We start from the raw sequence: 10,874 nt of genomic DNA, 5'->3' as shown, positions 1-10,874 counted from the left end.
CAAACTTTCGAGCTACACAGAGCTCTTCTTCAGATCTGGACAGCTCTGAAGCTCTGTGTGGCTTGAAAGCTTGTCTCTTTTACCAACAGAAGCTAGTCCAATAAAAGATGTTAGCTCACCCACCTTGTGTCTGTGATGGGAGTGCCAGCTCCCACCCTTAGCTGGCTCCAGGACTACACCAGCTCTCTCCTGACTTGGAGCACAGGGATCCCAAGATTCCAGATGGCTGGTTTGTGTTTGCCCATGTCTTGGGCTGCCACCCAGACACCACATTGGACATCACCAGTGTGACAAGTCTATTGGCAGCAAAGCAGAGGTCTGTGTGGGGCCTTGTGCAACAAACACACCAGCCCTGGGACCAACGGAATAGGAACCTTTAATAGGAACCACTTGGCCCCACCCCTCTTTGACAGAAAGATCAGAGCGAGAGGCAGCTGGTAGCCTGATTTCCAAACAAATTCTCTCCTTCCAGCATTTGGCTGCCCCAGGACAGGCCTGAATTGCTGCATGAGTCATGCATGTTACTACAGACAAAGCACATAGCAAGGGCCTTGACCTCAGATTTGCCAAGGAGCCTCCCCTTGGTCAGTCCGGTAGGAGCTGTACTGATCTCCCTGGCCAGGGGATGTCCAGGTTCACAGCAGTGCCAGGGCTTTGCAGACAGCATGATGGATCTGGGTTTAGGGCATCCTCTGAGAAGCAGTAGGCATGTAAGATTGCAACAACACTGGAACTGCGCAGGCATACAGTGAGCACGGGAATGACAGTGCTAGGGCAGTGCAGGTAGGATTGCAGCAGCACTGGGGCTGCACAGGTATGCAGGGTACATCTGGTATTGCAGGGATACTGAGGCTACACAAGCATCGAGAAACATGGCAACCCAGTAATGCTTCTGGAATTGTGGCAGCCCTAGATCTCTGCAGGAAAGTGGTGCAGTAGCTGCACTGTGACTGTAGTATGTATGTTACTTGGGGGTGGGGGAAGACCTGCTTAGCTGGATGGGGCTCTCCTCTCTGCCACCCCAAACCAGGCCCAGACCTGTGCCTTTACAACTGCAGTATACATGAAGCTCTCAAGAACCCAGACTTGGCAGTTAGAGCAGGAGGCTGGGAGTCAGGACTCCTGAGATTTATGCGCAGCTTTGGGAGGCAAACATTGAGCAAGAGCCTGGAATTCCCAAGCCCATTCCTAGGTCATACATTAAATCACTGGGTGGTCTTCACCAGGACACTGCTTTGTGCCTCAGTTTCCCCTCAGTGCAGTGGGGCAATGATGGTTAATGAGTTAGGGTTTGTGAAGCAGACTGAGGTCCTACTATGAAAGGCGCTATAGAAGTGAAGAGGAGATCCTCATCATGGCCCTCTTCAGATCCGTCCGACCAATGAGCACATGCTGCCCAGGCAGCTGCAGAGGTGGAATAGGTAGTGCCGCTGCCTTGCTGGTCAGACTCTAATGAGCTTGCGATAAGGGAACTCATTCTTCCCTAGTCAGCCTGGAGACTGCTGCGCTGGGCACAGACCTACCTTTATTTGGATCCCAGGTTGTTGGGTGGGTTTTTTTGTTTTTTATATTTTTGACACAGCACCTTGTTGTACCATTTAAAAAAAACAAAACAAAACAAAACCCCACAGAAATGAGACTGAGACCCCAAAGAGCTGGGGAGCATGGGAGGCTGGCAAGATCTGAGGGGAGAGTCAGGAGAAGCTGGCAGGCAAAACAGCTTCATGGTGGTAGTGGAATCATCTGCCCTTCCCAGCATGGGTGCAGCCTTCATCCCTTCTCCCTTTCTGGCTTATGCCTTCTGTGCAGCAGTTTCCAGTGAGGGTAGGACATGAATGAGTCCAGCCCCACCTGTACCAGAGTGTAGCCCAAATGCCAGAGCCACGTGTGCTGCATGTATGGGAGCAGGAGGATCCAGCACCTGAGCACACAAAGCCACCCTGGGCTGGATCCTCGCAGCTGATGTCCTCGCGGCAGAGCAAAGGGCCTTCTCTTTCCTGCTTGACCCTAGTGTAGTCTGTGGAGCTGATTTCCACAGGGACTGGTGGGGCAATGCTCTGCACTGTGTGTCCTCATGTACGCAGTGTGAGTGAGTGCAGAGCAGTGCCAAGTCAGAATGGGCACATTTCACAGCACTTGCCTGCAGGGGCTGCAGTACAAGGCAGGGACTTACCCTCACCACACCACACCTGCTCTGTTCTCCAGTGGCTCTGCTGCATAGTGCTGGAATGAGAGACAAGCTGAGGAAACGCTTCACTGAGACATGGCTCCAGCTAACTGTGAGTCATGGAATTAACTCTGGTATGGTTAATTGGTCCTAATTCATGGATGTAATGAAGGGCTTTGCCCACATGGGTCTCCCTGCGTATGTTTACACTGCAATTAAAAACCCATGGCTGGCCTATGCCAGATGACTTGGGCTAAGGGGCTGTTTAATTGCTGCATAGACATTTGGGACCTTCCCACCTGTCAGGGTCCGAAAGCCCAGGCTCCAGCCCGAGCCCAAATGTCTGCACAGCAACTGAACAGCCCCGTAGCCCAAGTCACCTGGCACAGGCCAGTCATGGAGTTTTAATTGCAGCGTAGACATACCCCTGGTCACTGCATCAGGCTGGGGCTGGTGTGGAGGGGCAAAGGGGCTCAGCAGGGATGAGCAGACTCAAGACTGATTGGGATCTAGGTCCTATTTATCCCAAACTCCACCAACCTGTTGGGATCAGGATGGAGCCCATTACAGGGTTCTGGCTTCCTCCAGCATCATCCCAGGTGTCTGCAGCCCTTCTGTTCCTGCCTAGGGCTTCTCAGGGGGCTTAGTGTGAGTTCTTCAGCTTGGTTACTATATAATGAATCACAAGGCACCTGCTTGGTTTCCTTAACAAAATGCCAAGGTATAAATTGGCCTGCAACAAACCTGGTCCAGACGACAACTCTGGTTGGGAAGGTTCCAAATCTGCACCTGAATTTTGTACGCTGGGCCTATCTCTAACTCTTATCAAACGTAGAAAAGAGATTCTAAAGAACTGAGGATTGAATACCACCATTTACCTGAGATGGAAGCCAGCCCTCTGTTCTCAATGAGCTGTGTAGCACACCTGTGTCTCTGGACTAACCCATTAAACACAGGTGTGGGCTAGAACATTAGTTGCAACAGTGCATCACTTTTAAAAACTATTCTCTGGCACAATTAGCCAACAAGAAGATGGCATCTCACAGTGAGTACAGCTTAGTTCATGCTAAAACAATTAACCACTTTTTTGGTGAATTAAACCCTGTGCCAATACATATGCAACAGAAACCAGCCTGTCCCACTGTCTATCTCCATTGCAGACTAGCTCATGAAGTTTCTTTAGGGCATTTGCTTACCACCTGTCAGTCAACAGAAAATGGTAGGAAGCAACAGCTACACAGGCTGATGGGTCAGGGTCAGGCCAGGACAGTAAGAGACAATCACTCCCTGATCCTTGGAGGTTGCAGCTCCAAACAGGGTCCTTTCTTATGAGGTGAGGAGATAGGTATTGAAGCGAAGTTCTTTTCCTTCCCAGCTTTCTGCAGTGAGTTGGGCCAGTTTGTATCACAGCCTCCCTGTACAGTGGGGAAAGCAATATTCCTCCCTTCCCAACAGAGAGGAAAGGAGCTGCTGTTTGGAGCACTGGGGGAGGGACACCCCAGCATTGACTTGTCCAGCAGAGCACTTGCCTCCTCTTCCTTTATCCTGCTCCCCATCCCAGCACACATGCTGTAATGGGGACCCTTCTCTGCAAGGGAAATAACAGTGGAGCCAAACAGTCGGTGGTACAGAAACCTATGGTGAAATGTAATTTCAGACTCAGGAGATGAGGAAGGGAGTGGGGTATGGAGCCTCTAGGGTGCTGGTTCCAATCCACCCCCAGGCAGTAGTGAGTGACAGTTGTACCTGCTGATTGCTGGTCATTGGCCTGTTGGGGATGGGTTTGGTAGGTCTCTGGTGTGGTGGGTTTCTAGAGCATGGATGTATACAATTTAACAGTCCTGTTCCTGCCAGCAAAGGGCCAAGGGCTGGTTGGGCCAGGGAGCCTGAAATCTCCAAGTGCCTGGAGGGGTCCACTGAGGGCAATGGAGTGGCACATTGTTGGGGCAGCGTGGAGGAGCCTGCCCTGCCGTTGTGTGTGCTGGCGATGGAGAGAGGGCTTCGATCTACCATGCTGTCAAAACAGCACCTTTTGCTAATGCTGAATTTACTGAAAAGAAATTACAAGAGGAAAAAACCCAAATGGCCCAAAGTCAGGAAAGCTCCGTGTGTGGCAGAAGCAGGTAGCAGCCGGTCTGGGCTGCTCAGCCTTGGACTCATTAACATGCTGATGTACCAGGCAGCTCCTGGAATCAGCTGCTGGGATTTTGTTGTTTTTGGCATAGGGAGGCTGTGAGGAGCTCCAGGGACTCTGCTTCCCCCATCGCCTCGCCGTCCTGTCTCTCCTGGTGTGGGCATAATGACAGAGGAGGGGAAGGGGAGATGGGGAGTAAGAGTCAAGTGTAGGGAGGATGGCTTGCTCAGCAGATGTTAATTAAAGGCAAAGGCTCAGCAGTGAGCCAGTAGCGCCTGGTCCTCCTGCTGACCTTTCCCAGTTTCACTCTATCGCTTTCATGCGCACAGCCTGGGAGAGATGTGAGCCCAGGAGGCCAAGGAAAAAGAAAAAGAGGACAAGGGAAAGGTGGCTGGAGGGCCTGGCGAACAGGGGGCTTGGTATGCTCCATCTGGATCGGAGGCAGCTGGAGAAAGGTGCTGCCAGCATCTATACCCCTTCCACATGAGTGTTGGGTGCCACTATGCCAGACAGCAGCAGTCAGGTGCTTTTATTAAACCTCTGTGTGCCGTGGTCGGCTGCACTCATAGGGCATTAGATATATTAATGACTTTACATTGCTATGGGGAGAGAAGGAAGGGTAAAGCCGTGAAAATCCCCAGCCCCATGCAGACTGGGGGTACAGATCAGAATCCAGAGTGCTAGGGAAGTTTAGATCTAGAAGGTGCCCAGCAGGGCAGAGCATTGGGGGGAGGGATAGCTCAGTGGTTTGAGCATTGGCCTGCTAAACCCAGGGTTGTGAGTTCAATCCTTGAGGGGACCATTTAGGGATCTGGGCCAAAAATTGGGGATTGGTCCTGCTTTGAGCAGGGGTTGGACTAGATGACCTCCTGAGGTCCCTTCCAACCTTGATATTCTATGATTGCATTATCTCACCACTTGCCGGTCACGTGGGGCCATGATGTGAGAGTAGGGCTAGGCAACCTGCTGGAGGCCGAGTGAGAATGCCTGCCCCATAAGCTTTGAAAACATTTGGGTCTGACCCACATGCAGGACCCTAGGGCAGGTGCTCAGATATACTTCAGAGAAGCATCCGAAACAGGTTGTGCTGTTCCAGGGTGTGGCCCATTCAGAGCAGGGACCTTTGTGAGGCTCCCACATCTTCAGGAATTTCATAGACAAACGCTGGGCATGCTGGAGACTTGCCTGGTGTTCTGAGACAATAGTGAGAGCCAGTGTGGTCTAGGGGTGAGAGCAGAGAGTGAGGAGTGTAAAGACCTGGAACCTGCCATGCATTCGTTATGGGAGCTTGGGCTTCACCTCTCTGTGCCTTTGTTTCCCTGCCTGTAAGAAGGAGGGTTCATGTGTGGCTGTGTGAAGCAAGCTGAGATCCTCCTCCAAGGAAGGGCCACTGTTATACAAGGGTGAATAGAGATATCTGTATTATTTTGGCACTGTGGCCAGATTGTCCCCATTCTCTACTCCAGCCTGTTTGCTGCTCTCCTCAGGTGCAAAGCCGCTCAGTGCCTTGGGGAAAATACCTTCAAAAGAGAATTTGGATCCCTTCTCTCTGGGTTTTGGGAACAGTGAGTGTCTCTCTCTTCCCTTGGGTGTCTCTTGGCGGCAATATCTGAAGTTTACTTTGGTAAATTCTGCAGAATTTCATGCATATTGTGTTCATTCATGCCACTCCAGCTTGCTCTGTACCCAAAATGCAAACAACCAAAGGAACAACGTGGCCTCAATAAGTATGATTGTCAAATGAATTACATCATTTCCTGCTCCTGTCTGGGGAGCACAGGCTGTGGTTTGCTCACCTGTTAGAGTACAGCATGAATGTTAGCGATGCCACCACCCTGTTCCCACACATTCACACGGATTCTCTTTGTCTTAGTTTATTATTTTATAGTCCAAATTAAAAACAACACCGTAGCTGTAGGAAGAGAGTGGGGTCTAGTGATGAGATTGGGGACTGGGGATCCAGGACTCATGGGTTCTTTTCCCAGCTCTGTCTGTAACTCACTTTCCCTCCCAGTGCCTCAGTTTCCCAGGCTATAAAGTAAGCTTAATACTGGCATCTACTTCATGGGAGTCTTCATTACTAACATCCCAAAATACCCTGAGATTTTCCACATGCCAGGTGCTAAAAAAGAGGAAAAGCATCATTACTGGTAGACGCAGCTGTTCCATCCTGAGATCCCAAGCTGGGTGCAAAGCCAGGGGGGCTGGAACAATTTGTTTGTATAGTGGGGGTGCTGAGAGCCATTGAACCAACCTGTAAACCCTGTATATAATGGAAACCACTTCAAGCCAGGGGATGTGGCAGCACCCCTAGTTTCAGCATGTATGTGCAAAGCCTACTGGGAAGGCAACATTGCCCTTGTTTCCACTCTTTCCTTAGCAGATTCGATTCGCTAACCTGTGACATGTAGGACTTGAGGTTACCTGTGTGACTGACGCACACTTCAGGCAGGGAAAGATGTTTCCTCAAGTAGAGGCAATGACATTCCGACTGCCTGCCTGGCACCTCTTCAGCCAAGCAGAGAGAGCTGTTGGGAATCAGCAGTTTAGGCACACTCCACAAGGGGGCAGTGGTGCACAAACCCTCAGCTGCAGTTCCTGTGAGTCAGTCGGCAGAGTGCCAGGTCTGTCCCAGTGCAGGCTGGGGGACAGAGAGAGCCTGCAGCTCAGAGTGCTTTGCACACATGAGCCTCCCAACCCCTGCCAGGTCAGAAAACAATCATGCCACTCACTGTTCTTAGCCCCAAGCCTCCAAAAATCATGTCAGGCTGCCAAAAAAAAAAAAAAAATCACAAGATTTACGATCTGAAAAAGTTGAGGGTCATTTTATTTGCTTTCTGGTTTCTGAGACTTTAGAGTGTGCTTGGGCCACCATTCATTGCTAATTCCTACTGGGGATCTCAGAGGGAGTGCTGTCTCCCCTTCTAAAGCTGCCCACCTTGCCTGCTCTCAGGTGGTGGAAGAGGGAGGGTTGCTGAGGAATCCTATGGATAAGGCTACTGCATGCTGCACTTCTACGTCTTCACAAAAGATGGCACCTCCTGCAACACTGTACCCTGTAGCATCAGGCTGGGACACGGGTGAGTGCTAACTTGGTGGAAGAGCATGCCCTGCTGTGTTACCCACATACTTCCCTGTAGCGTAGCAATGACTTTGTGGGGAGTGTCCCCAAGTAAGCTGTCCACAGTGCTCCCTGCAATACAGTGCTCCAGTGCCTTGCTTTCACATTGGTTCTGTATGACTGAAAGCAAAGAACAGTGTCTACCTAAGATACCAGCACGGCTCCCTGAAGCTCTTGGGTATTCCTTTGAGGTCTATCAAATATTTTTTGACCTAGGCCATACCTGCTTAGCTCGTGAGATCTGAAAGATCATAGACCTTGACACAACAAATGCAAGGCTAGACCTGACTCCTGGATCTTTGCTTGCCAGAGGCCACATTTGCTTTCTTGCTGTGACATTCCTCCCTGCTGGCCATGGGAGGGTTAATAATATAGGGTGTCTCTCTCTCTGGCTGTGGCCACTCATGTATGCACGTGGAGCAGGAGGGAATGGTGTATTTTCATTTCCAATTAGGGCTGCTGCTTCCCATCGGCTGAGATTGGTTGTTTGTCCCTGGATCCCCTTTAGCTTTGCAATGCTTTAAGAGGCTGCCAAGTGGTCCCTGCCTCCAGCCTTCTCCACTCTCCCCAACCCACCCCTGAACAGTTAGTGTGCTGCAGACAGGAAGGTGACACATCCTGGTTAGGATGCTGCTGGCATCAGCCAAAAGTGGGTGGACTGGTTTAATAGCCTAATGTGTGCGTGTTGTACAGCTCCCTTCTGCTTGCAGGAGGCAGAGCGGGGGCCTGCAAAGAGCCCTGGCAGCCAGCTGGTCCTTTCTCAGCTGTATCTGTCATGCCTTTACCAACAGCAGGCTCCCACTTGGAATACATTTCCTGAGGTGCATGCCATCCACTGCTTGGAAGTCTCTATTCCTGGCCACCCAGCCAAAGGAAATTGTGCATTTGAAATAGATGTTATTTCCATCTGAGCATATGCCAAACTGTATCTAAGCCCCTTTGCCCCCTCCATTCCTCTGCTCCTTTTGCTGCTAGCCTGACCGTCTCCTCTCCCAGGTTCAAGCCTGCAGAGAGACTCCTTCTGTGCCGGGGTGCTGCAATTTTCAATTAGATGTTGGAAAATCTCACTTATACTTTTCTGAACTCTTCCTTGTTCAAACTGTCCCAGCTTGACAACCCTGCAGGGTTGTTCCTGAACTTATTAGGAAAATGGGCAAGGATGCACTGTTTAGATTTTGGGTGAGAGGCACTCTAAAATACCTCCACTAGATCCTGTATACAGTGTAGTTGTAGCCATTTTGGTCCCAGGATATTAGAGACACATGGTGCGTGAGGTAGTATCTCTTATTGGGTCAACTTCTGTGTGCTTTGAAAGCTTGTCTCTCTCACCAACAAAAGTTGGTCCGACTCACCCACCCTGTCACTCCCCTAGATCTTGTTAGATGAGTGGAAGAGGGGGGTCAACCCCATGGAGGGACCTGCCAGTGAGGAGGGGGATTTTATACTGGTTTCTGGAAGGGACAGGAAGCCAAGGTGATTTCAGTGGAAGGGGGTAGCTGCGTGGCCGCAGTTCTAGGTGCAAGAGAAGGGAGATGCTGCTTCATGCGTGAAGGGAAGGGGCTCAAGGCAGTCAGGTTGGTGGTTGGGAGTTGTCCAGATGAGAAGAGGTGAAGACTCAATGACCAATCTCGGCAGAAGTTGTGGGCCCAGGGGAAGGAGGAAGAAGAAAGTGGAATGCCTGGGTTCCTCATGGGAGTGAGGACCAGCAGACTTGGGTTCTGGAGAGAGATGCAAGTGGTAAGGGATTTGGATTGAATATGCGGTTTAGTGGAGTTTCATTCAGAGATGAAGCCTGGACAGTTTGGGGTGAGGATGGAGCAGAGGGGGCTGGAATTTGGGCTGAGAAGCTTCTTCTTGCCACTTAGCAGGACATCAGTCTGGGATTTGTTAAGCTGAATTAAATGGTGTTGGAGCCAGGCCCTAGTGGTGCAGAGATGCTTAGTGACTAAAGGACAGAAGCTGTGACAAGGGTATAGTCTGGGGTGCACGCAGGTACACTCCGCTCCCACACGTGTGTATGTTCACAAACATGTATGTGCAAAATAGAGACTAAACGTTAGTGATACTGGTGTTGGCTAAACATTGACCACAGCATGTATGTAAACAGACTCCTGAGTCACACACACTTCTTGCATAGCCACATGCCTGAAAAGCCACTTGCAAGGGTGCGTGACCATAGTTCGTATGTAGGCTCTGCCATTCCCTTACAGGGTGTGAACTCCCAATGCAATCATGCATGATTTTAAACTGAGCAGCAAGTGACGACCAGGGTTGACTGCCAGAAGCTGGGACTGGACGACAGGGGATGGACCACTTGATAATTGCCCTGTTCTGTTTATTCCCCCTGAAACATCTGGCATTGGCCATTGTTGGAAGATAAATTTGTTAGTCTCTAAGGTGCCACAGGTACTCCTTTTCTTTTTGCAGATACAGACTAACACGGCTGCTACTCTGAAACCTGAGCTAGATGGACCCAGGATGGCTGTTCTTAGGTTGTTCTCTGATCTTCCCGCATACTGAAGGGAGAAAGACCAGTGGAGATGTGGGTGCTCAGAACAGCAGCTTCTGACATACCTGCTAGTTTTAGGTAAAGTACTCAATAATCCCATTAGTTCTAATAGCCAGTAATTTGCCACTTCCCTCCCCCTCCCCCCATACACACACAGAGTTTACTAAATTCCCATGATGGAGCTGGATGGTCAGACAGATTACCCAGCCCTCTTATTAACTGTACAGCACTCAGCTCACCCTGCATCTGCTTGGGTGTATGGCAAAGCCTAGTTCATGAGTATTAGCATAGCATAAGTGAGTGTATGGAGCTTGAAACTGTGAGGCCTTTGTTTTGTGTGTACTGTACCTTTACAGTTCTGCTACCTCTCCCAGACTGCAAAGACAGCCACCATTCTCTTCTGAGGTGCTGTACCTGTTGTTGAGATAACACCTGCTGCACTCTCTCCTGGAAACTTTACTTTTGTTCTTGGCATTTTCCTCATTCTAAAATTAGTGGCTTTAGGCTGAACATTTCTGTTTTGCTGCTACTGCATGGAAATGTAACTCTTGTTTGCATAGTTACAGCCCCCTTAGTGAAGCAACGCTGTACCTTTCCATGCAGCAGCAGGATCTCTCAGGCCAAAAGCATCATAGAGCCAGAGCACTGGATGACCCAGTAGGTACAGTCCTTTAAGAACCTTCCTTTGCTGAAAAATCAAAGTCAAGAACATTTCCTCCTTGTTGAGAAAAGTGCTGGCATTTGGTGACACCTATGAGCCATGTGGAAAGGACTGTGAATGTGTAAACTGGAATAGGCCACAATCTGCTAGAATTCATACCAGGCGGGAACAATTCTGCCTTGGTGGGGAGATGGACCTGAATAAGGATTTTGGTGACCCCACTGTAATAAAACACTCAGAAAAGGAAAGACTTAAGCTTTTCACAGCCAACAGTTCAAAAGC

This window comes from Lepidochelys kempii, chromosome 22 (assembly GCF_965140285.1).
Source record: "Lepidochelys kempii isolate rLepKem1 chromosome 22, rLepKem1.hap1, whole genome shotgun sequence".
NCBI lineage: Eukaryota > Metazoa > Chordata > Testudines > Cheloniidae > Lepidochelys > Lepidochelys kempii.
The sequence above is the reverse complement of the archived record's forward strand: the minus strand, read 5'-3'. Positions refer to the sequence as shown.